A 26,405-nucleotide genomic window follows, 5' to 3' on the forward strand; every position below is an offset into this window, starting at 1 on the left:
ATTATCAACAGGTCTAACGGTAAATCCTATTTTCTCTTGCCAACAGTGCTAATGAAGTCCCCGAGACTTGGGTGTGATCACTGACCGCCGCATTCCTTGACCCCTGGGCTTTGTCTGCCGTTCTCTGTTAGCACATTAGCACAATCCATGCCCCAATTTACTAGTTACTGTATTAGCCCTCACTACTCTTTCCCCGACAACAGGAGGTAACACACTCCTGCATGCAATGTACATTAAGTGACATTCCTGATTTATCACAACCATTACTGTTTTACTGATAGCAATGTCAAAGCAGTCTGCCAAGAGATTTGTGCACACACAAACTTTGATGTTGGCATTGTTGATAATTTGGATCATGGGAGCCTGGCATTAGGTGGCACTCTCAACTTGCTGTTAGTATGAATTGCTGGTGCCCAGTGTTTGATCAGGATTAATTCCTCCAAACAGAATTCAAACACAGCACATTAAAAAGAACTGAAAGCAGTCAATGTATTTTGTTTTCATTCTGTACACATTTGGCTTCCTAAACATACTGATTTACATCATATGCATGCAAAGGATAATAAATAATTAAGCAATGAAAATCCCAGATTACACATTGCTCAGTATTTGTTTACATGACTGTTGCATCCAACTAGAATGCGAAGTGGCATTTTAGAGCAGATACAAAAAAAAGGATCAGGGTGGCTAGAGATCTTCAGATTAAACACTAGCTTTGATATTGGTCATTGTAAACATTGACACCTTAATCTACAGATTGCCCAGTACACAAGCCAGGACAGAACAGTATGGGGAGCAAGCTGTTGCCCGTGCAGCAGGCTCCCCCTCTCCAAGCAGCTGATGAATCCAAAGGAATGGCAGGGACTGATAGTCTGGCAGCAGTGGCATCGCAGGAGTTGCCAGTCGGACAGATTGTCAAATGAGTAACTAAACTGTACGTGATGAGTTTGTATCTTCTCCCCATGACCACGTGGGTTTCCTCCAGGTGCTCCGGTTTCCTCCCACAGTCCAATGGTGTGCGGGTTAGTAAGTTAATTGATCACGCGAGTGTAATTGGGTGGTGTGGCCTCATTGGGCTGGAAGGCCCTTTTAAAATGCACCAGAAAGAAAAGTGAATAGGTTTGGGTTTACTGCGCTGCCAATGTAGTCACAAAACTTGTTGACAACAATAAAACTTAACGTAGAAAAGAGGGATCACCTTATATAAAGCATCTGAGATTGACATACAAGGTATTCCATCAAGGAGTTAATATTCTCACATTAGGAACAAGAAGATTTTTAAATAAGGATCTGCCTATGCTGAGCCATATTGCTTTCAGTACATGAGCATAATGCAGCCAGTATTTCGAGAAGGAGATGGATTCCTCTATGCGTCCATGTAGAATAATCAAAAGCAATTACAAAGACGACTTTATAATTTCACCACAGCTTCAGCACAAAGGAAATTTTCCTCGAACCCAGAGATCAGAATTTTGTAAAGTGAAATACAGACACTATCATCTTGAGCATCTTGAGTTCAAAGGTAACACATCAAACAATCACTTTATTGCTCCTTATCTCTTTAAAGTGGTGACATTTGGATAGATTCTAAACTTTTGCCGATTTGTAATAAGCTAGAACAATTACAGACTCTATGTATCTCAGGTGGTTTCTGGGAATGAAGGTTCAAAATGTCAATTTCTTTAAATTTCAATTGATTCTAAGGTCTACCCAAAAAAGAAAATCAAATAACTTCATATTCAAATGTGACACCCCATGCAACATAAACAAAACTATGATTGATTAAAAGGACTTTCTATAGAAAATGATCACTGCACACCACCAACGTCAATGTTATTAAAGGACAAAACAGTTGAAATTGCTCCCAATTTGAGCCGCAGTCCAGACTGAACATAACCACTGAAATTATTCAACATTTGCAGGATATTTTCAGATTGCAAAATGTAGAAAATGTTTGCCGTATGTATATATATATATATTTATATAGGGAGAATATGGACATATACAAACATTTGTCCCTCATCTGGGTGGCGTGCTTTAAGAGAACAATAGATCAGAAAAATTAATGGTCCCAGTTATTTGCAGGGGACTAATGCAAAATAGATTATGGGACATAGCTATAGCTTAATGAAATATTTGAGCTTTTCTGAGGGCATTCAAATCAGATTGATTACCAATTGAAATTTTGACAAGTACTTACACCTAATACCCAGAGTTGAGATATAACACCAGTAAGCACAGACTGTGCACAGATTGAATTATTAACTGCATGCTTCAGTTTTATTTTAACTTCCGTTTTACTCTGCAATTGATAGATAAGTGCAGCAGGAGGGTGATATATCTCCTATGTACCATGATGATCATTTAGATCTATAATTCCACATCTCAGAGACTACAACAATTTTCATGATGCATATGCTTCAATCCAGCCAATGTTTGGATCCAACATATTTTCTATAAGACATAGAAGCACAATTCAGGCCACTTGGCCCATCAAGTCTGCCTTGCCATTCCACCATGGCGGATTTATTATCCCTCTCAATCCTATTCTCCTGCTTTTAACCCGTAAACTTTGACACCCCTACTAATCAAGAACCTATCAGCCTTGGCTTTAAATATACCCAATGTCTTGATCTCCACTACCATCTGTGGCAATGAATTCCACAGATTCACCATCCTCTGGCTAAGGAGATTCTTAGACAGATGTCTGTTTTAAAGAGACATCTTTCTATTCTGAGGCTGTGCCCTCTGGTCCAAGACTCCTCCATTATAGGAAACTTCCTCTCAGGTTAAGGGGTGCGTACTCCAACTTGTATAACAGAATACTTCTTGGGATACCTAGTAGCTCGGGTGGTGACAACAAAGATTAGACCTGAGTGGTGTAAACTTGTCTATTTTAGACAAGTTAGCACAGATATAGAAGTAGGTTAAGTCAAAAACCTGGATTCTATATTTTCTGAATAGACTAACCAACAGGCACATTGTCATCTGCTGGATGTTGCAAATCAATAATTGTACCAAGACAGAGTGGCAAAATATATTCAATAAAATTCAGAACCAATTCACGGTTACCTTGAAAGAACATGATTTCAATGACTGACATTTTCAAATTCTAAAGTAACAGTTATTTTATCTTGGAGCTTCATAAGCTGTGTCCTTAATTAGTCAATGGGCTCAGTGTCAGTTCGTTTGAGCAGGTATTTGAATGACTGAATGGTCAAATAAAAGAGGGTGACGAATCGGAATAAAGGAGGAGATTGAAAATCCCGTAGTATGTTTGTTGTTTGCCAGTCTTCCTTTGTATGTAGTGTTCATTGATTCTATTGTACTTCTTTGTTCTGTTGTGAATGCCCACAAGAAAAGAATCGCAGGTGACGTATACCCACTTTGATAATAAGTTAACTTTGAAGTTTCTTTTCGATTAAACCATCTACTTGTTGCAGATGACAAACCGCTTTTACTATCCACTGTTGGATTCACAAATGCCAACTTTCATTTTAAGCATAATTGGAGCTCTTCCTAACCCGCCCCCTCCCCTCCCCCCCCCCCCCCCCCCCCCCATGTGGGAGGTTAGGAGAAAAGTGGAAATTAAACTTTGCTGGCTGGTACATCATTAAGTAACATAATCATGGAGTTTCTCCTATGTTCCCTTCCTCCCCACATGACAGGTTAGAAGAAGAATAGAAATCAAACTTTGCTGGCACATACCGTACTCATGAGGGAAGTGCCAATACTTAAAGAAAATACAACTGTCCTTAATTGGAGACAGTAGCATCATTCCTATCTGTAATTTTGTAATGAAATTTCTAAGCCTCCTATCACAGCAAAACAACTAAATGGACATGTAACACACACAAAATGCTGGAGGAACTCAGCAGACCAGGCAGCATTTATGGAAATGAATAAATAACGTTTCGGTCCGAGACGCTTCATCAGGGCTGAAAAGAAAGGGGGAAGATGCCAGAATAAACGGGTGGGTGGAGGGGAAGGGGGATGGCTAGAAGGTGGTAGGTGAAGGCAGATGGGTAGGAAGAATAAAGGACTGGAGAGTAAGGAAGCCGATAGGAGAGAAGAGTGGACCATAGGATAAAGGGAAGGAAGAGGGCACCGGGGGAAGTGATAGCAAGAAGTGGGGAATAGAAGAGGAGAGGGAGAGGGAATTTTTTTTACCAGAAGGAGAAAGCTACGTGTTTCTGATTTGAAGTTACTTACTTAAGCAAACATAAAGCATTTTGCAGCTTGTGCACAGCACAGTTCCCACTATTTGTTTTTCCTGAGCCAAGGAGTGCAATGATAAAAGTGATTATAATTATTATAACAACATGCATTTTTGTACCAGGTGCTTCCTACTAACTGCAGTGAGAAGTCTCGGCCGTTTGAGGGCAGTATGCCGGCTAGCTGCTGCAAATCCCTCCTACCCCCGCACCCTGTTTTTCATTTACAGCTTCCTTTGCTCAAGGTCTACATTTTATTAACAGTTACCAGTGTAACTAACACCTGACATCTTTATGGTGAATGGCACTAATTGAGAAATTTCCGGTTACGTGTAATTTAAAGATAACTCTGACAGTTGTGTTCTTCATGGTGATTAGGAAGTTGTGTTTTTGCCAAAATCCACAAAATGTGGTCTTTAAGGTTAAACCTCACCCTGGCAAATATAATGCACAGGTTTCTGTGCAATCTGCAGATTTTTATCTAGAACTCTTCAAGTTAGGTGGACAAAACCAATTAAATAAAATTTAGTGTGCTGACACTCGGTGGCCACTTTATTAGGTACCCCCTGTTCCTTATAAAGTGGTCACTGAGTGCACTTCTGTATATTCGTGGTCTGCTGCTGCTGTAGCTCCTCCACTTCAATGTTCGATATGTTGTGTGTCCAGAGATGCTCTTCTGCACACTAGTGGTTGTAATGCATTTGAGTTACAGTTGCCTTCCTGTCAGCTGGAACCAGTCTGGCCATTCTCCTCTGACCTCTCTCATTAACAAGACATTTTCGCCCACAGAAATGTCACTCACTGGATGTTTTTTTTGTTTTCACACCATTCTCTGTAAACTCCAAAAACTGTGCATGAAAATCCAGGAGATCAGCAGTTTCTGAGATACTCAAATCATCCCCATTTGGCACCAAAAATCATTCCATGCTCAAAGTCACTTAGCTCACATTTACTTAGGAAAAAACCTACAGCACAATACAGCCCCTTCGGCCCACAAATTTCTTCCCCATTCTGATGTTTGTTGTGAACAACAACTGAACCTCTGCATGCTTTTCATTGAGTTGCTGTCATATGATTGGCTGATTAGATATTTGCATTAACAAGCAGGTGTGCAAGTATACCTAATAAAGTGGCCACAGAGTGTATGTTACCTTTTCTTTTTCCCAAATACAGAAAAACATTGACTATATTAGATATAAGCCAACAAGATTCATTGGTATTAATTGTTCTCAGGAATTGCTGTTGTATTTCACCAGGGAGGCATCACTACTGAGACCAATCCAGTACCTACCTACGAGCAGAGATACTTTCAAAACCCTACTGTAGTATTTGACCAGCTCTCATTTTTGTTCTTTCAGCTTCAATCAAACATTTAACCTTCATATCTTCAAAAAAGGTATGGCTTATTTCTTATGAAACAAATCTGAGCAATGCAGTGTTAAACCATATTTTCTCTTCTGAAATAGTTATTATATTTAAAATTTATTAATATACAGCATAGAATAGGGTCTTCAAACTCTTCAAGCTGTACCGTCCAGCAACCCCCAATTTAACCCTAGTCTAATCATGGGACAATTTGCAATGGCATACCAATTGGTACGTCTTTGGACTGTGGGAGGAAACCAGAGCACCCGGAGGAAACCCACATGGTCATGAGGAGAATGTACAAACTCCTTACAGACAGCAGTGGGAAATCATTTAGACTAGCATAAAAATCCTACTGCTATTGAAAATACAGTTGTAGCTATGTTATGGCATTGCTGTTTTATCAGTTCGAGTACTTTAGTTGTGAAATTTGCTGGGGTTGAATACATTGGAACAAAATCAACCAAGTAATGCAATCTTTGTTATTGGAATTACTAACTTAACTAAAGCTTATGTAAAACTAAAGCAATGCAGACCTAAATATTATGTTGGAATTGCAACAGGCTGTTCTCAGATAGGACTCTATTCATTGTAATCTCAGCTCTTGAGCATAAAATTCCAGTGTGGTACAGATAGAGTGCTACATTGTCAATTATATTGCTTTAGCAACAAGATGTTAAAATGTTTGCTTTTTTTAAGGCTTATGCAAGAAATTCACATGGCACAATTTAGGAAGAAGCACAGGGTAATGGATTGTGGAGTGATGAGAGTATTTGTTTTTTTTTGGTGAACTTTGATACTATTTCTAAAACCTTACAAATAGATGGTCACGTTTCCTAGGTCACAAAAGTGACTGTAAAACAGTTTGAGCCATTTGAAAGGGGGTATTTAAGTTGCTATGAAAAAGCAAGCCTTTCTTCAATGTTCTTGTATTAATTTGCTGAATGTTTATTTATCCCATTTATTTTGTTTTGAAAGCCCGGGAGGTTGTTTTTATCATTTGTAGGAAAAGAAATTATTTCTATTTTGATTGGAACATCTTTGTGTAGCCAATAATTTACAACTACTGTGTTGTATAGAGATTATATTAGCCCTGGCATTCCATGCACTAACTCAAGTCCTTAACACTTAAAAAGTGTTCAAAGTTTTTTTTTTGCCTTGCCTGCAGCTTTGCACACACAGATGGATAACTTCTTTCATCCTGCCAGTGAATTGGTTCTACTTCATTACATGATTAAAATTCGCACTCAGTGGGATATTAAAAGGCTTTGCGCTGCTGGTGAGGACTCTGCATGTTGATGTTTGGTAAATCTGATTTATGATACTTGCATCTGATTAAAAGTTACTAGATGCCAAATTTTACCATTAACAAACAGAAAAGGTGCAGACTCAAACACTGACTATCAGCCTCACGGGATTACTTATAAAATACAAAAGTAGACTAATTCAAGGACAAGGCACACAATAAAGTAAATCAATTACTTCTTCTTTGTTAAAGAAACATAGCTCTCATATTAGACCATATGTTGACATTTCACCTTTACTGGTAAATGAAATAACAAGGAAAAGATTTCAACAGAACGTACACAAACAATGTACATGATATTAGCCATTCAGAGATACTATTTTCAGAATCACTGCTCAATTGCCATTTCTAAATTTGCCAACGGCACCACTGTTGTTGGCAGAATCTCAGATGGCAATGAGGAGGCGTGTAGTATCAAGATAGATCTGCTGGTTGAGTGGTGTTGCAATGACAACCTTGCACTCAATGCCAGCAAGACCAAGCAATTGATTGTGAATTTCAGAAAGGGGAAGTTGGCAGAATTCACAGCAATCCTCATTGAGAGGTCAGCTGTGGAAACGGTGAGCAGCTTCAAGTTCTTCAATGTCAACATCTCAGAGGACCTATCCCGAGCCCAACATGTTGATACAATTATGAAGAATGCATGGCAGCAGCTATACTTCATTAGGAGTTTAAGGAGATTTGGTGTGACACAAAAGACCCCAGCAAATTTCTACAGGTGTACTGTGGAGAGCATTCTGACTGGTTGCATCACCAGCTGGTATGGAGTTTCCAAGGCACAGGGTTGAAAGAGGCTGCAGTTAAAGACTCAGCCATCTTCATCATGGGTACAAATTTTCCCACCATCAGCAACATCTTCAAAAGGCAGTGCCTCAAAAAGCAACACCCATCATTAAGGACCCTGAACAACCAGAACATGTTCTCTTTCCCATTACTACCATTCAGGGAGGTGATACAGGAGCCGAAAGTCACACACTCAACATTTTAAGGACAATTTCCTCCCCTCTGCCATCAGATTTCCAAATGGTTCATGAACCTTCGAACACTACTTCGCTGTTGCTCTTTAGCACTGCTTGTTTACTTACCCTTTTATCATAACTTCACAGTGATTTTCTTTAATGTCCTGCACCATACTGCTGAAACAAAACTAATTTTGTGACATACAAATGTGATACTGTTTCTATCCTGAAGAAATCTTTGCTTTCTTACTGATATGTTTACTGAAGTGACTGTATTGAATGTAGCAACACACACAAAATGCTGGAAGAACTCAGCAAGCCAGGCCACATCAATGGAAAAGAGTACAGTCGACATTTTGGGCTGAGACTCTTCATCAGGACTGGAAAAAAAGATGAGGAGTCATTGTAAGAAAGTGGGGGGAGGGAAGGAAGAACCACAAGGAGGTAGGTGGCACCGGGAGGGTGGGAGGGGTGAAATAAAGAGTTGGGAAGTTGACTGGTGAAAGAGGTACAGGGCTGGAGAAGGGGGAATCTGACAGGTGAGGAGAGAAGCCATGTAAGAAAGAAAAGGAGGAGGAGCATGGGAGGGAGGGAGATGATAGGCAGGTAAGGAGATAAGGTGAGAGGGAAATCTCCTTACAGTAAGAAAACTGAGTTTCCCATACCTAGTATGTAAAAAAAAATGTACTGGAAATATTATTATGGGATGGTTACAGCAAAGGTTGGAGAAGAATCTGAAAGGTGATTGGATTGTTTTACAAAGACCAGACATGGACACAAAGGGTTCCATGGTTTTCACCTGTGCCATAAAAATAACAATTTACTTATTGAAAACTCCTTCGTAAAATTGTAAAATCTTACAGTACACCATAAAAAGATTTAAGTAACTGTAGAACACAGCTGAAATTTAAAACTCTACAGCCTGCATTTTGATAAATCATAAGGAATCAAAAGTCTGCTGACAGCTTTAGGTACCTCGTTGACTGCAGGAAAATATTACCGCAAGCTAGAGAACGCACATCCAATGGAAATACTTTACAGCCAAGTGCCAAGTAAAACAAAGGTGTACCTTTGGAACAATTTAGACTTCAAACGGAAACATCTAATAAAACGGCGATACAAACGGTCAACTTACTTTGATGATAACAGCAGCAATGCTAAATTTCAACATAAAGGTCCTTTAATTGCAGTCTCATAAACATTAAACAATCATATCTGCGTGAGCAACAGCTTTGAATATAACCAGCCTTTGATCCAATAATGCTTCCACTACTATCAAATCACAACATTACAGATTTCCTCCAAGCACATCACATTTAAATGATTAGAAGGAACATTTTATTACACCACGGTAACCCAACACCTCAACACAAGGCAAAGATCGATTAACTCATTTGTTTCTGAACCATTGTTATATCTCACACAGCACATTGCCACCGTACCATAGGATCCCACCTTTGAATCTTTGTCTCGATTGACATTTGAACCCTGCTGGCCTGACTGCTCGCGTCAATTCCCGATTAGGCCGCCAGGTGGAGCATAGAACAAAAAGCGGGAAGAGGAGATGCTTCTGGGAGAATATTGGGAGGAAGAGGACTGGGAGATCTACTGTCACACTATCCTCATTTGTGGGAGGAATTTGCGATTCTTAGATTAGCATTGTAACAAGCACGTAAAAGTGTAAAAAAACATAAACACTCATGTACATAAACATCAACATACTCATACGCACCTACGTTGCTCTGCTGAGCAAAATTAGGCAGACTGTCACTCAGTAATGGCCTATGGGAAAGCCAGAGTAACCTGATCTAAAAAACTGGGTTAACACTTCTAAGTGCCAGACACCTCCATATGGAATAACAGTTTCCGGCATAAGGTTCTAATGAGAAAACATAGCATCTGCTGATGAATAATCATGAAATCGGGACTGCTATTTGCAAATACTCAATGGTGATTGGAGAGGCCACAATTTTACTCCACACGTGTCGTTTGATAAATAAAAATATTCTGTCGCCCAAACCAGCCAGTAACCTTTCGCAAATGAGAATCAAGTCGGCATACTCAAAGTTCATAGGAGAAGCAGGAATTGAGGGGGTGGGCTCTCTGTAACACTGAAATATTTTTTTTGAAGTTCCATTCTGCAGCCAGAAAGACTGGTGAGCATGTGGCCCTACTGTATTTCGAGCCATTCCCAAGACACTAAAACACTATCAGAGGCTTCGAAACTATGGAAACTGAATAAGTAAGCAGCTTCCATGATTAATAGATGAAGATCCCGGCTGAGCGATAACTCAAGCCCGTAGGATCCGCACGCATACAAAGCCAATTTGAAAGTGCAGATTTTTCCCGTTCACTGATTGAACGCTTTTATGTGGTTCGACAGTGCTGCCCACTATATCCATTTAACCTCCCTCTACGCAAAAGAACGAAACACTTTCGACTGGCCGGAGATAGACATCAGCTCGGGTCAGTGTAATACTGACACCGGTTCTGCGAGGGATGGGAAGCGGTCTCGAGAGATTGCTTTCAATCCAGTCAAGGTATCCCGCTTGCCACAAACACTTCCATTGGAGACTTCACTAATCTCCTGCACACTGTGCAGCTCTTAAAACGTGGCTAATCTCCTGTTCACAACAGAGACCACAGAAGCTTAAGAAACATCCCCACCCCGCTCCCGCCGTCACAAGCTGCACTACATTTGCCCGACATCTGTGATGATGTTATTTCACATTGCATTTCTGCCTGCATAAGCAGCTGTTGGACACTAACCCTTGGCCTCACCTTATGCTCCACGCTCCAAATTACCCACTCGAAGACACCGGGGAGCCTTTTTTTTAACACTTTAGTTTACCCGTCCCACCCTTTCCATGGGAGAACTTGACGGGGACTCTAGCTTTGCGGGGTAAGAAGACAAGTGCTGCACACTGGGACCAAACTTCCCAGGTCCTCGCACAGGACAGTCCTCTGTTCCAAGTATTTTAATGTGCTAACTGTGCCACTGTAAATTCGGGGGAGGAGGGTCTTTCGGGAAAGATTTGGACCATTGATTATAGTTTCTGCAGACTGTTTAGCTTTTAACAGTTTTATATACACATACAACAATAGGGGAGATAAAGACGAGAGCCCTCGGCCCTCGCCCACTTCTGGTCTTCCAACACAACACAAACCTCCGCGCTTGCTCCGCGAACCCTGTGTTCTAAGCAATTTCGTCCGTTCAAAGGTAAACGAACCTGGGCTATCAGTTAGAGCCATCTCGTTTAAATGAAATGAAAACCGTTTAGTTCTTAAAAGTGTTGTTAAAAGGTAGAATTTTGTACAAAAGGCGAACGGGAGTGGTGAATTTTTGACGGCAACTTCAACAATCAAAAAGAAAAACGTCTTTTTAAATACATGCCGATGATGCATGCTCGTTATTTATTAGAGAAGAAAACGGATTTAGCGTCTGCGTCAAGAAATTAAAACAAGCCTCAGCACACAACAACGACAAAAGAAACCCAGAAGCGAGATATAATAACAGCAGAGAGTTCGCACCAGTCCTCGGGAGCCTAATGTCAGTGGCTGCTCCGGTTTTACACTTGCCGCTCCCTGTACATACGATAACAGCCGAGGGTGAACAATTAGTAGAATAAATCTCCAGAAAGGACACACGTAGAATAACAAAGAGCACATGCTCGACACACACATAAACAAAGATAAAACCCTTGATCCGCAGGAATAATTAGAGAGGCACTCTACCTTGGATTGGCAAAGGCAGGCGAAGGACTCGAACCAGCGGCACTGGTGTATCATTAGTAATCCATTTAAGGCTATCTGTGGCTAACTTGATTCACACAGTGGTTGTCAGCCGCTGTGAGGGTAACACATCTGTCCTTCCCGGCGAAGGGGGAGAGTAACGCGGCGGTCCCCCGACCTCCCCGGCTGCATGTGGAACTTTTACTGCTCAGAAATCCTGTTCATGCAAAATCCATCAGAAATCCACCCAGGAAACTCTCGCCGATCCAGCACGGCTCTCAAGGGGAGACTTGGCTCAAGTAAAAGCCGCGCTTTCCTGCAGCGGCTGGTGTAAGCCTATAGCTCCTTGTCCGAGGTCCTGTCACAGCAGTCTGAGACGCCGTTTGCTACTCAAGCTCCGAGTCATCTTATTTGGAGATCTGCAGAACAAGCAGCCTGTCTTACGAGCGAATGCCCCAGTACTACCCTCTCAGCCTTGCCTTCAAACTCCAGCTGTCACTGGCTATCCGCTTTGGAAGAGACAGCAATCAAAACCCGGACCGGATTTTTATTTACTTTGAACTGAACCGACGCTTTTGCACTCAGCAGTAGGTAGGCTGTTCCCTAGTCGCACCCAAATCCGATCCGAGATAATCTGTTAAACATTTATGCAGGCATTTTTATGAATTAATTTTCCACTTCATGCTAAGGGAATAAAAATAAATCCTTGGTTCCCGTACGCATTGCATGCTGACTCCTTGGAACTGGTCCGTTCATCGGGAATGTATAAAAGCCAATCCGTTTTCAACAGAGATATATCCTATTAATTTACTCGTGACCGTTTCAATGGATGGATTACTATCTATCCTCAAAACAGCTCTATCTTCGTTTTAATTTCAAAACAAAGGTTCAGAATTTTCATTTATCCAGAGAACAGGAGGAAATATTATCGACACTCTGCTCAAGACCCCTTCAAGTTTATTCACGCATTTACTGACGTCTAAGATTTTATTTTAAAATGCCAGATTAAAATATTTAACAGTGTAGCCTTGGACTGCAGATAAATTCTTTTGTACGTAGGACAATTAAAAAACACACAGAAAGAAGGAAAATCAGAAATAAAAGATGTTGATAACACAAGAGGAAAATAACTTTTACTAGGTTGGCTGTACTTGTTTTTGATTGATTTAATTTTTGCGAGTCTCTCGTTTCATCAGATTAAAGCAGGGCGAGACTTCAGCTGGGACGTAATGGCGGGAATGCACACCTTGGCTATGAAGAGAGAGGCAGTAAATAGGTGAATGACCTGCAGGCGGGGTGATAGTTTGCGAGAAAGAATCAGAAGAACGTGCTAACAATAGATGGAGGAAAGGCAAGGGAGAGGCCCAAACTTAAAAACAAAACATGAGACGAAACAGCACAAAAAAAGATGCTACAAGTGTAGCGAAACCAATACTAAATTGTTATATTAAGTTTTACTTCCACGCTGATTTCAAAGCAAACGCGTGTTTTCTTCAACCTGCACAAGTTCGTCCACATTGGTTCTTTACAAACCAATTGCATCGATACGTGTTTTCGCAGGTACCTCCGCCCGATTACTTCATCGTAACACACAGCGGCAGGGTGGGCAGCGGGGTTAATGGCTGCAGAAACACATCGCAGCATTCTCCAGGGGAATACTGCCGATAATGATCGGGTTATTTTTTTTAATAAAACAAAATCACATATAGTATTTGAAATGGTGTGCGACTGCTTAACTCCTTTCACCCCTTCCCCGTCCCCATCGCCTTTCTCCGCTCCCCAGACCCCGTAAGCGATGATTCATTTAACCTCTTGCGCTCTCCTCATTCGTTAAAAGTCTCAATGCCGAGCAGTACTTACTTCGGGATAGATTAAAAGTGTACGAATCGAAATAAATCCCATCCACAGACGCCGATCAATGAAATGACCTGCCACCCAGCAAATGTTTCCAGGATCTGGTCCTATTACTTTCAGTAAAAGTTGTCGGCTCGTTTTGTTTGCTTTGAGTAGGAATGAAAGATTCGATATATAAGCGTGCGGCAAATAATACCTAATTGTGCAGAATGCATAATTGTTCAGACATGTGGGCTGCCGCATAACGAAGAATGCATTCAAATTAATGGAGAGGTGAGGAGCAGTAAACCTCCGGAATTCGCAATCCCGGACGACCCTGGATGGTCCGTCACGATGCTAGAACTTTTTGGCATTGAGAAGGGAGAGAGAGCGGTGAAGCGATGGACAGCCAAGTGGATCAAGTGCAATGCTGCCCTAAGTTTCCTAAATGGAGCACGTTGCAAGAGGCAGCAAGACCCCCTCTTGCATCTGTTCCTGAAGAGTATCTGACCACCTACTCTTGGCATTCAGAAACATTACCATAGTGGGGGTGTTGGGTGGGAGTCACTATTGTCCAGACGCTTAGCAGGGCCAGCACGTGAACGCTGTTTTTAATAAGAGCATGTCAGTGTTACCCGCCTCCTAACACCCAACTACAAAACATATTCAATTAAGTGAGTGCAAGTCCAACAAGTCCAAAAGCTCGACACCATTCAATACAACATAATCTGCTTGATTCGCACCCCATTCACCACCCTCGGTCCACCACTGGCAAATCGCTGCAGCAGAGTGAATAACAAAGATGGCGCTGGCGATATATGACGACGTTTTTTGGAGGCAGCGCACAAAACCACGAGGTGCTCTTCTGAATTCCATCATCAGGGATCCCCATCATCCAGGTCATGCCCTCTTTGCTGCCATCAGAAAGGAGGTACAATTTAAGTCCCACACTTAAGTGTCCCAACAGTTCAGGTACAGTGATTACCCTTCAACCATCAGTTCCTGAACCAGTGCAGATAAGCTCACTCATCACAACTCAATGGACTCACATTCCATAACTCTGCAAATCATGTTCTAAGTATTATCTATCTATCTATTTATTACTTCATTACTATTATTTGTATTTTACTGCATCTGCACAGTTTGCCTTCATTTGCACATTGGTTGTTCATTAGTCTTTGCGTGTAGTTTTTCATTGATTCTATTGCATTTCTTTGTCCTGTTGTGAATGCCTGCAAGGAAATGAATCTCGGGGTAGTAGATGGTGACATATACATACTTTGATAATAAAGTTACTTTGAACTTTGATCCACCTGCAAGTACTCAACCAGGCTACTCCCACAGCAGCTCACATTTCTGCCACCTCTGCTGACAAGGACAAGGACATCAGATGAATGGGAACTGCAGTACCTGCAGATTTTCCTCCAAATCACTTTCCAACCTGACTTCGGGGTATATTTTGTTCCTTCACTGTCATTGGTTCAAAATGTTTCCATTATGTTTTCAGAAGTGGGGGAGTCCAGGACCAGAAGATACTGCTCTCGAATACAAGGGCATCCCTTTAGAACAGAGGCAAGAAGGAAATTCTTTAGTCAGAGTGTGGTGAATCTGGAATTCATTGCCACAGATGTCTATTGATGCCAAGTCATTGGATACATTTAAAGCAGAGGTTGATAGCCTCTTGATTAGTGAGGGTGTCAAAGATTATGGGGAGAAGGCAGGGGAATAGAGTTGAGAGGTAAAATAAATAAACCATGATTGAATGGTGGAGCAGACTTGATGGGCCAAATGGCCTAATCCTGCTCCTACACCTTCTAAAATTCTGGAAGTTCATAGTCATCAGAAACATTGTCCTTTCTCCAGAAGGACCACAGTCATTCAAGAAGGAGGCACACCAACACCTTGTCAAAGGCAATTAAGGACGGGGAATAAATGTCAGTGAAGTCAACATTCATAAAAATAAATTAATGGAAATGTATCTAGAATTAGTTGGTGTTTTTTGAAATGGTATGTAGGAGGGAAAGAAAATGCAAAATGAATTTTCACAGGTAGCTTTTAATTTTAATTTTTATTGATCGATGACTGGCATCTATGAGCTAGAATCCAACATTTACATCATTAATTAAAAATATCAATACAGAAGATGCTGGAATGCTCAGAAGGTCAGGCTATACAAGCAGAGAGAGAAAGAGTTAATACTTCAACTTAGTGATGTTGCAATTTTTACATTCTGATGAAGGGCATTTGACTTGGAACATTCATTCTATTTCTTGCTCCCCAGATGCTGCCTGACTTGCTGAGTTCTTTCAAAAATCTGCATGTGTTGTAGAGTATAGATTTGGAATTATGCAGAGTGAACTGTAATATTGGCACTGTTATCTCTGGTGTTAGCAAAAAAGCTAGCCTTGTCTCCCTTATCTATTTATTCAAGGTTCAGGATTCAAGTTTATTTATCACGTGTACATCAAAGCATACAGTGAAATGCATCATTTGTGTTAACAATCAACACACCCGAGCGTGTGCTGATGACAACCTGCAAATGTCGTCACACATTCTCTTTTAGTAATCCCTGGATTTCTGCCTGTGCCATGCACCAGTGAGGGTAAGAACAGGATGTTTTGGCAGATTAATAAGTGGCTGTTGAGGGCAGGGTTTCAGATTTCTGGATCATTTGGATCTCTTCTGGGGAAGGTATGACCTATACAAAAGAAGACAGGTTACACCTGAACCCAACGGGGACCAATATCCTTGTGGGCAGATTTGCTAGAGCTGTTAACTGGGGTTTAAACTGATTTGGCAGTGGGATGGGAACTAGAATGACAGGGCTGAGGTTAGGGCAGTTGATATACAAGTGGATGCAGTGTGTAGTGAGACTGTGAGGAAGGACAGGCAGATGACAGGGCAAAATTGCAACCAATGGGATGAGTTGAAGTGTAACATTGGGGCAAAATTGAAAAGGATGATGAATTCAGTACCGAAGGTATAATATTTTGAATGCATGTGATATACAGAACAAGGTAGATGATATTGTAGTGCAATTTGAGATTGGCGGGAATGATGTTGTGGGCATTCAGGAACATCTAATCCATGCGCTGAACGTCCAAGGATATACCTTGTATCAAATGAACAGGCAGGTAGGCAGAGGGGGGTGGTGTGGCTCTGTTGGTAAATAAATGAGGTCAAATCCTTAGAAAGAGGTGGATGGGGGTCAGAAGATGTCAAGTCCTTGTGGGTAGAGTTAAGAAACTGGAAGGAAAAAAGGACCCTGGTGGGAATTATATACAGACCTCCGAAGAGTAGCCAGGATATGAGATACAAATTACAACAAGAGATGGAAAAGACATTTAAAAAGGGCAATGTTACGAACAGTAATGGGAGATTTAAATATGCAAGTAGATTAGGAAAATTAGGTTGGCACTGAATCTCAAGAGAGGGAATTTGTAGAATTCCTATGAAAATGGCTTTTTAGAGCAGGTTGTAGATAAGCCCACTTGGGGAAAGGTAATTATGGATTAGGTGTGCTGTAATGAACTAAATTTAATTAGTGAACTTGAGGTAAAGGAACCTTTAGGAGTCAGTGATCATAATATGATAAAATTCATCATGCATTTTGAGAGGGGGAAGATAAAGTCAGATGTATCAGTATTACAGAGAAGTAAAAGGAATTAGAGAGGTATGAGAGAGGAGCTGGCCAAAGTTGACTGTAAAGGGATATACACAGGGCAATACACATCAAAGTTGCTGGTGAACGCAGCAGGCCAGGCAGCATCTCTAGGAAGAGGTACAGTCGACGTTTCGGGCCAAGACCCTCGGCAATGTCCAGATAACTAATAGAGAAAGCGGATTGAAAAAAAAATCTATTTATGTACCACAGAGTAGGCCCTTCCAGCACTTTAAGCCATGCACCTCCAGCAACCGTGCAACCCCAATTAACTCTAACCTAATCACGGGGCATAATGAACTATCCTGAGAAACTTAACAGAACGTGACATAAATACACATAATGTAGATATATGTCCATTTGATCACAAATGTTGTTATAACTGTTTAACCAAGGTATTAAGAGGAATAGAAACATAGAAAACCTACAGCACAATAAAGGCCCTTCAGCCCACAATGCTGTGCTGAACATGTACTTACTTTAGAAATTACCTAGGGTTACCCATAGCCCTCTATTTTTCTAAGCTCCATATACCTGTCCAGGAGTCTCTTAAAAGACCCCATCGTATCTGCCTCCACCACCGTCGCTAGCAGCCCATTCCATGCATTCATCACTCTCTGTAAAAAAAACTTACCCCTGACATCTCCTTTGTACTTACTTCCAAGCACCTTAAAACTGTGCCCTCTCATGTTAGCTGTTTCAGCCCTGGGAAAAAGCATCTGACTATCGACACAACCAATGACTCTCATCATCTTATAGACCTCTATCTGGTCACCCCTCATCCTCCGTCACTCCAAGGAGAAAAGGCTGAGTTCACTCAACCTATTCTCGTAAGGCATGCTCCCCAATCCAGGAAACATCCTTGTAAATCTTCTCTGCACCCTTTCTATAGTTTCCACATCCTTCCTGTAGTGAGGTGACCAGAACAGAGCACAATACTCTAAGTTGGGTCTGACCAGGGTCCTATATAGCTGTAACGTTACCTCTCGGCTCTTAAACTCAGTCCCATAGTTGATGAAGCCCAATGCACCATATGCTTTCTTAACCACAGGGTCAACCTGCGCAGCTGCTTTGAGTGTCCTATGGACTCAGACCCCAAGATCCCGCTGATCCTCCACACTGCCAAGAGTCTTACCATTAATACTATATTCTGCCATCATATTTGACCTACCAAAATGAACCACCTCACACTTATCTGGGTTGAACTCCATCTGCCATTTCTCAGCCCAGTTTTGCATCCTATCGATGTCCCGTTGTAACCTCTGACAGCCCTCCACACTATCCACAACACCCCCAACCTTTGTGTCATCAGCAAATATACTAACCCATCCCTCCACTTCCTCTTCCAGGTCATTTATAAAAATCACGAAGAGAAGGGGTCCCAGAACAGACCCCTGAGGCACATCACTGATCACTGACCTCCATGCAGAATATGACCTGTCTACAACAACTCTTTGCCTTCTGTGGGCAAGCCAATTCTGGATCCACAAAGCAATGTCCCCTTGGATCCCATGCCTCCTTACTTCTCAATAAGCCTTGCATGGGGTACCTTATTAAATGCCTTGCTGAAATCCATATCCACTACATCTACTGCTCTACCTTCATCAATGTGTTTAGTCACATCCTCAAGAAAATTCAATCAGGCTCATAAGGCGTGACCTGCCTTTGACAAAGCCAAGCTGACTATTCCTAATCATATTATGCCTCTCCAAATGTTTATAAATTCCTGCCTCTTGGGATCTTTTCCATCAACTTACCAACCACTGAAATAAGATTCACTGGTCTACAATCCCCTGGGCTACCTTTACCCACTTTCTTGAATGAGGATAACATCTGCAAACCTCCAATCTTCCAGAACCTCTCCTGTCCCCAATGATGATGCCAGAGGCTCAGCAATCACCTGCTCACCTCCCACAGTAGCCTGGGGTACATCTCATCTGGTCCCGGTGACTTATCCAACTTGATGCTGGATCCTCTTTCTTAATGTCTATATGCTCGAGCTTTCCAGTCCGCTGTAAGTCATCCCTACAAACACCAGGATCCTTCTCCGTAGTGAATACTGAAGCAAAGTATTCATTAAGTGCTTCCGATATCTCCTTCGGTTCCATATACATTTTTCCACTGTCACACTTGATTGGTCTTATTCTCTCATGTCGTATCGTCTTGCTTTTCACATACTTGTGGAATGCCTTGGAGTTTTCCTTAATCCTGCTCGCCAGGACCTTCTCCTGGCCCCTTCTGGCTCTCCTAATTTCATTCTTAAGCTCCTTCCTGCTAGCCTTATAATCTTCTAGATTTCTATCATTACCTAGCTCTCTGAACCTTTTGTGAGCTTTTCTTTGTTCTTGACTAGATTTTCAACAGCCTTTGTACACCACGGTTCCTGCACCCGACCATCCTTTCCCTCTCATTGGAATGTACCTATGCAGAACACCACGCAAATATCCCCTGAACATTTGTCACATTTCCGCCGTACCTTTCTCTGAGAACATCTGTTTCCAATTTATGCTTTCAAGTTCCTGCCTGATAGCTTCATATTTCATCTTACTCCAATTAAATGCTTTCCTAACTTGTCTGTTCCTATCCCCCTTCAATGCTATGGCAAAAGAGATTGAATTGTGATCACTATCTCCAAAATGCTCTACTATTGAGAGACCTGACACCTGACCAGGTTCATTTTCCAATACCAGATCAAGGACAGCCTCTCCTCTTGTAGGCTTATCTACATTTTGTGTCAGGAAATCTTCCTGAACACACCTAACAAACTCCACCCCATCTAAACCCCTCGCTCTAGGGAGAAGTGAATCAATATTTGGGAAATTAAAATCTCCCACCACGACAACCCTGTTATTATTACACCTTTCCAGAATCTGTCTCCCTATCTGCTTGTCCCTGTCACTATTGGGTGGTCTATAAAAAGCACCCAGTAGAGTTATTGATCCCTTCCTGTTCCTAACTTTCACCCACAGAGACTCAGTAGACAATCCCCTCATGACTTCCTCCTTTTCTGCAGACCTGACATTAACTTTGATCAGCAGTGCCACACCCCCACCTCTTTCGCCTCCCTCCCTGTCCTTTCTGAAATATCTAAAGCCTGGCACTCTAAGTGAACATTCCTGCCCCTGAGACATCCAAGTCTCTGTAATGGCCACAACATTATGGCACTAAGTACTGATCCACGCTCTAAGCTCATCCGCTTTGTTCATGATACCCCTTGCATTAAAATAGACACATCTCAAACCATTGGTCTGAGTGCATCCCTTCTCTATCACCTGCCTATCCTCCCTCTCGCACTGTCTCCAAGCTTTCTCTGTTTGTGAGACAACTGCCCCTTCCTCCGCCTCTTCAGTTTGGTTCCCACCCTCCAGCAATTTTAGTTTAAACTCTCCCCAATAACCTTAGCAAACCTCCCTGCCAGGATATTGGACCCCTTCAGATTCAAGTGCGACCCGTCCTTTTTGTACAGGTCACACCTGTCCTGAAAGAGGTCCCAATGATCTGGAAATCTGAATCTCTGCCCCCTGCTCCAGTCTCTCAGCCATGCATTTATCCTCCACCTCATTCTATTCCTATACTCACTGTCATGTGGCACAGGCAGTAATCACGAGATTATTACCTTTGAGGTCCTGCTTCTCAACTTCCTTCCTCACTCCCTATAGTCTGTTTTCAGAACCTCCTCCCTTTTCCTACCTATGTCGTAGGTACCAATATGTACCACGACCTCCGGCTGTTCACCTTCCCACTTCAGGATGTCATGGACGCGATCAAAAACATCCCGGAGGCTGGCACCTGGGAGGCAAACTACCATCCGCGTTTCTTTCCTGCAACAACAGAATCACCTGTCTGACCCTCTAACTATAGAGTCCCCTATCACTGCTGCCATCCTCTTCCTTTCCCTACCCTTCCGAGCCACAGGGCCAGACTCTGTGTCAGAGATGTAGCCACTGTTGCTTCCCCCAGGTAGGCCATTCCCCCCAACAGTACTCGAACGGGAGTACTTATTGTTAAGGTGGACAGCCACTGAGGTACTTTCTAGTGTCTGAATCTTGCCTTTCCTTCTCCTGACTGTTACCTACTTGTCTGTCACACGAGGCCCCGGTGTGACTACTCTTCCAGCTGGTCTAACTCGCTGACATCCACATGCTTGCACAGTCGTGTCTCGATCTTAAGGAAGATCAGTGAACTTGTAAGGTAAAGAGGTTTAGGGAGGGGTTTCCACAGCACAGAGCTCCAGCAGCTGAAGATAGAGAAACTAATGTGCAATGATTAAAATCAAGGATGCCTAAAATGCCAGAGATTAAAGACCATATAGCAATCTAGGTGGGTGGTGTGTCTGAATTTAGGTGGGTGTGATAGGGAAGGATAACATTGTTAAACACAATCATGTGAATTTTTCAGTGTTTGTGTTGCTGAACCTTAGGTCCACTTAGATCAGCAAGCACAAGGTGATAGTTTGAAAGGATCTGGAATGGTATTGAGACAATGCCAGCGACATTTGATGACCACACATTTGAAATTGGGAAGTCTTCAAGGACTGCTTTGGAAAAGTCAAATCTAGGGAGGACGAAAGGTCTGGATGAGGATTTCAACAGGTAAACAAATAAACTGAGGCAGGATTTAACAGATGATTTATCAGATAACATGTGAGAATAGCCAGTCAGAGTGATGGTATGCAAATTTGGTTAATAGATTACAAATAACACACACAAACTGCTGGAGGAACTCGGCAACTCACCAATGGAGAGGAATAAACAAAATCTTGCCCTCAGACAGCTGCCAGAGAGAGGAATGGTGTTGGAGGCTGTGGAATGGTGTTTATGGCAAGGACTGGAAATGTAGTTATGGTCTTGCCAATATGTAGTGCAGGTATCAGTTAAGAGTCACAAGAGATTCTGTTAATGCTGGAAATCTTGAGCAATACACACAAAATACTGGAAGGGCTCAGCAGGTCGGGCAGCATTTATGGAGGGCAATATACAGTTGACGTAAAGGGTCTCGGCCTGAAACTTCAACTCTTTATGGCTCTCCATAGATGCCGCCTGACCTGCTGAGTTCCTCCAGCAGTTTGTGTGTTTTGCAGTAGGGCTGGATGTCATTAGAATATTATGAAAACTGTTACTGCATACTTGGGTGAGGCCACTAAAGGCCAGCTTATAGATGATAAACCCAAAGATGGGCTGTCTTGGGGTTAGAGGACAGAGTACGTATCTGTATAGGTGGGTGGGTGGTAGAGAGCAATGGGCTTATTCGGCATTTGTTCATTGTGTTCCGTGTTGCTCTGCTGAGCTTTGTGGGCATGCTATCTTGCCGCTGGAATAGAACCATAAGACCATAAGCAGAATTAGGCCACTCGGCCCATCGCGTATGCTCCGTCATTCCACCATGGCTGATATATTATCTCTCTCCGACCTTCTCCCTGTAACTCTCGATGCCCTGACTAATCAAGAACCTATCAACCTCCTCCTTAAATACACTCAATGAGTTGGCTGCCACAGCCATGTGCACCAATAAATTCCATGATTCACCACCCTCTGGCTGAAGAAATTCCTTCTCACCTCTGTTCTAAATGGACGTCTCTCTGCTCTGAGGCTGTTCCATCCGGTCCTAGACTCACCCAGTACAGGAAACATCCTCTCCACATCCACTGTCTGTAGGCCTTTCAATATTCAATGAGATGTTCCCCCCCCCCCACCTTATTCTTCTAAATTGCAGAGAGTACAAGCCCAGAGCCATCAAAGGCTCCTCACACATTAACCCTTTCATTCCCAGAATAATTCCCGTGAACCTCCTCTGGACCATCTCCAATCACAGCACATATTTTCTTAGATAAGATGCCCAAAACTGCTCACAATATTCCGTGCAGTCTGACCTATGCCTTATAAAGCCTCAGCATCACACACTTACTCTTGTACCCTAGTGGTCTTGAAATGAATGCCAACATTGTATTTACTTTCCTTACCTCCACCAACTCAGCCTGCAAGCTAACCTACAGGGACTCTTGCACAAGGACTCCCAAGTCTGTTTGTACCTCTGATTTTTGAATTTTCTTCTCATTTAGAAAATAGCGTATGCCTTTATTTCTTCTACCAAAGTGCATGACCATATACTTCCCTACATTTTTTTCCATCTGGTACTTCTTTGCCCATTCTCCCAATCCGTCTACTCCCTTTTGCCAACTTCCTGCTTTCTCAACACTATCTGACCCTCCACCTATCTTTGTATCAACTGTAAACCTGTCCACAAAGCCATCAATTCCATCATCCAAATCATCGACATATACTGTGAAAAGAAGTGGTTCCAGTACTGACCCCTGCGGAGCACCACTGGTCACCAGCAGCCAACCAGAAAGGATACCTTTTTATTCCCACTCTTTGCCTCCTGACAATCAGCCAATCTTCCCTGTAATGTCCTCTTATCTTGTTAAGCAGCCTCATGTGTGGCACCTTGTCAAAGAAAAGTCTTCTGAAAATCCAAGTAAGCAACATCCATTGACTTTCCTTCGTCTCCTTTGTCTATCCTGTTTGTTATTTCCTCAAAGAATTTCAACAGATCTGTCAGGCAAGATTTCCCCTTCATGAAGCCATGCTGACTTTGGACTACTTTACCATTTACCCTGAAAACCAATCCTTAATAATATACTCCAACATCTTCCTAACCACTGAAGTCAAGCTAACTGGCCTCTAATTTTCTTTCTTAGTCTCCCCGCCTTCTTAAAGAGTGAAGTGACATTTGCGATTTTCCAGTCCTCCAGAACCATTCCAGAATTGAGTGATTCTTGAAAGATCAGTACTAATGCTTCTAAAATCTCTTCGGTTACTTCTTTCAGAACCCTGGGAGATGTAGTCCACTTGGTCCAGGTGACTTAATTACCTTCAGACTTCTCAGTTTCCCAAGCACCTCCTCATTAGTAATACCAGCTGCACTCATTACTGCCCCCTGACACTCTCAAATTTCTGGCATACTGCTAGTGTCTTCCACAGTGAAGACTGACACAAATACTTATAACGTGCATGTGCCATATCTTTGGTCCCATTGCTACTTCTCATGTGTCGCTTTCCAATGAGCTAATATCTAATCTCACCTCTCTTTGACTCTTTAAAAGTGGTAGTTGCAGAAATGGTGGTAGCGCCAAAGAAAAAATAAAACAAGGGATATGTGCTTAGTGAATTGCAATCCCATTTTAATTATATTCATTTTCTATATTACCTATTTCACAGTCATGAGTTGCGTAGAGCAGCAACATGAAAAACTACACATAATCATTTGAAATCACAAAATCTCACTGGTAACGGTGTGTAGATGTGGGCAGATTGTTTCAAGGGGACATAAAGAGACTAAGTGAATGGCCAGAACCGTGCCTGGTGGCTCAGTGTGAGGAAGTTTAGACGCAGTAAATACGGGGAGCATACTAAAGGTAGAAAGTTTCCGCTGGGGAAAAGCATCTGAACTCGTGTGTGAAAAAGTTGACGCAGGGAATGTATAAGGTTGGCCACCTCTGCTCTGGACATTGCTGTGGCAAATATTAGATGAAATTAAGAGAGATGAGAATAGAAAATTAATTCATGGATTTAATTGATGAAAGAGGGATGGAAATCGCAGTGGAGCATAACTCCAGTATGGACTGGTCTGGCTGACTGGCCTGCTTTAGTGCTGGATATTAGGTCTTGATTACTTAACTTGACCTCGAAAGGATCCAACCAGATATATTGGACTTGGCTCATGCAGCCTGTAAGAATGCCCTCCACGGTACATCTGCAGAAGATTTCAAGTGTTTTAGGTGACAAATCAGATCTCCTCAAACTCTTAATGAAATAAAGCCACTGTCTTGCCTTCTTTACTGCTGCGTCGATATGTTGGGACCAGGTTAGATCCTCAGAGATATTGACATCCAGGAACTCAGTTGTATTAGATTAAAAAAATCAAGTACTCAGTGATATGTCGAGAGCAGCTTTGGTTTGGTTTGGTCAGACTTGTTCAAAAGCTAGCCTTCAAAGTATATCGCATGAAATATTACGCTAGTTTTTGTAAATGTTGGACCATATCTTCTGTATCTAAAACAAATATATCAGGATATTTTTCACTGGGTAGAATTGAAGAAAGATGTGGATTATTAAAAGGATTTGGGTACTCAGGAAGACAAAGTACCTGATGCTAATGTACAGCAAAGGTACAAGAAGAAATAACCAAGATTAATGGGACATTGGCTTTTATCTCAGTGAGGATGGAACACAAAGGGCAAGAAGGGAAGCCTTGACTGTGCACAGTCTGAGGACCAAAAATCTAGGTACAAAACCTTAGGAAAGATACTCTGGAAGTAATTCAGAGTAGTTCAATCAGAAAAAAAAGTTAATTTATAAATACACATTGCATAAATTGATTTGAATTCCTTTCATTTAAATTTATTTTATTTTTATTTAAAGATACAGTGCAGAATAGGCCCTTCTAGCTCTTTGATCCATGCTGCCCAGCAACCCCAACTTAATCCTAGCCTAATCACAGGACAGCTTATTATGTCTAATTAACCTATTAACCAGTATGCCTTTGGACTGTGGGAGGAAACCAGAGGACCCAGAGAAAACCCACACGTTCCACAGCGAGGATGTACTGATGACGTCGGAATTGAACTCTGAACTCTGAACTCCGGTGCCCAGAGCTGTAATAGTGTCGCGCTAACCGCTATACTACTTTGATTCTTAATGCTATGAACACCACCCCCCCCCCCCAAGGTATTAACTGAGGGATTCAAAGCCATGAGAGGATTTCAATGAACTGAACAACTATTTGCCTTAAGTGAGGCAATCCAGTATAAAGTTACATTAGTGCCAAACTATTGAGAAGTGAAATAAGTAACAGTTTTATGTACCGAGTTTAGTGGTTACATGCACGTCCTTTCCAAAAGGAATATGGATGCTCGATCAAATGAAATTTTCGCTACTGTGATTGATATATATAGTTTGCTAGGTAAGGATACCATTAATATGGATCAATGTTGAGGAATAGTTCAGCTGTGATCTAATTGAAAAGTAGAGGAGGCTCAAGGGATTGAATGGATAATTCCTAGCTGTATGTTCTCAGCACTATCTGGTGTAATTGATGTTTTGCCATTAGGAATGTTGCTTGTCTGCAGTATCAGGAAAATAATATCACTGGAAAACGATACTGGCTGCCGTCAGAAGCTGGATCTGCCTTTTACTGTTGAATATACCTGCTTGATGTATGTATGGACTCTCAAATGATATTAAATATTGGACCGAAACAGGTTTCCTGTAAACCATTTTGAAATGTTGAGAAATGTCAATCTCAATCAAAGAACGAAATTGTTCTTTGATCAAGAT

At 41.9% G+C, this 26,405-nt stretch overlaps 1 protein-coding gene across 10 annotated transcripts in view; it reads right to left on the minus strand.

Moving 5' to 3' along the window:
• Window positions 1–26,405, minus strand: part of sema6a (sema domain, transmembrane domain (TM), and cytoplasmic domain, (semaphorin) 6A) — a 167,734-nt gene that overhangs the window by 86,923 nt on the left and 54,406 nt on the right. For 4 of the 10 annotated variants that reach the window (XM_072281431.1, XM_072281430.1, XM_072281429.1 and 1 more), the window contains exon 1: window positions 11,580–12,160. The exons of 1 other annotated variant lie outside the window; for it this stretch is intronic. The gene's annotated coding sequence lies outside the window, so the exon portion shown is untranslated. Of the gene's footprint in view, window positions 1–9,576; window positions 9,595–11,579; window positions 12,166–26,405 lie in introns of those variants that run through there. 5 more of the 10 variants (XM_072281422.1, XM_072281432.1, XM_072281433.1 and 2 more) reach the window with 5 other exon arrangements.

Source organism: Mobula birostris, chromosome 17 (genome assembly GCF_030028105.1).
Source record: "Mobula birostris isolate sMobBir1 chromosome 17, sMobBir1.hap1, whole genome shotgun sequence".
In the NCBI taxonomy this organism is placed as follows: domain Eukaryota; kingdom Metazoa; phylum Chordata; class Chondrichthyes; order Myliobatiformes; family Myliobatidae; genus Mobula; species Mobula birostris.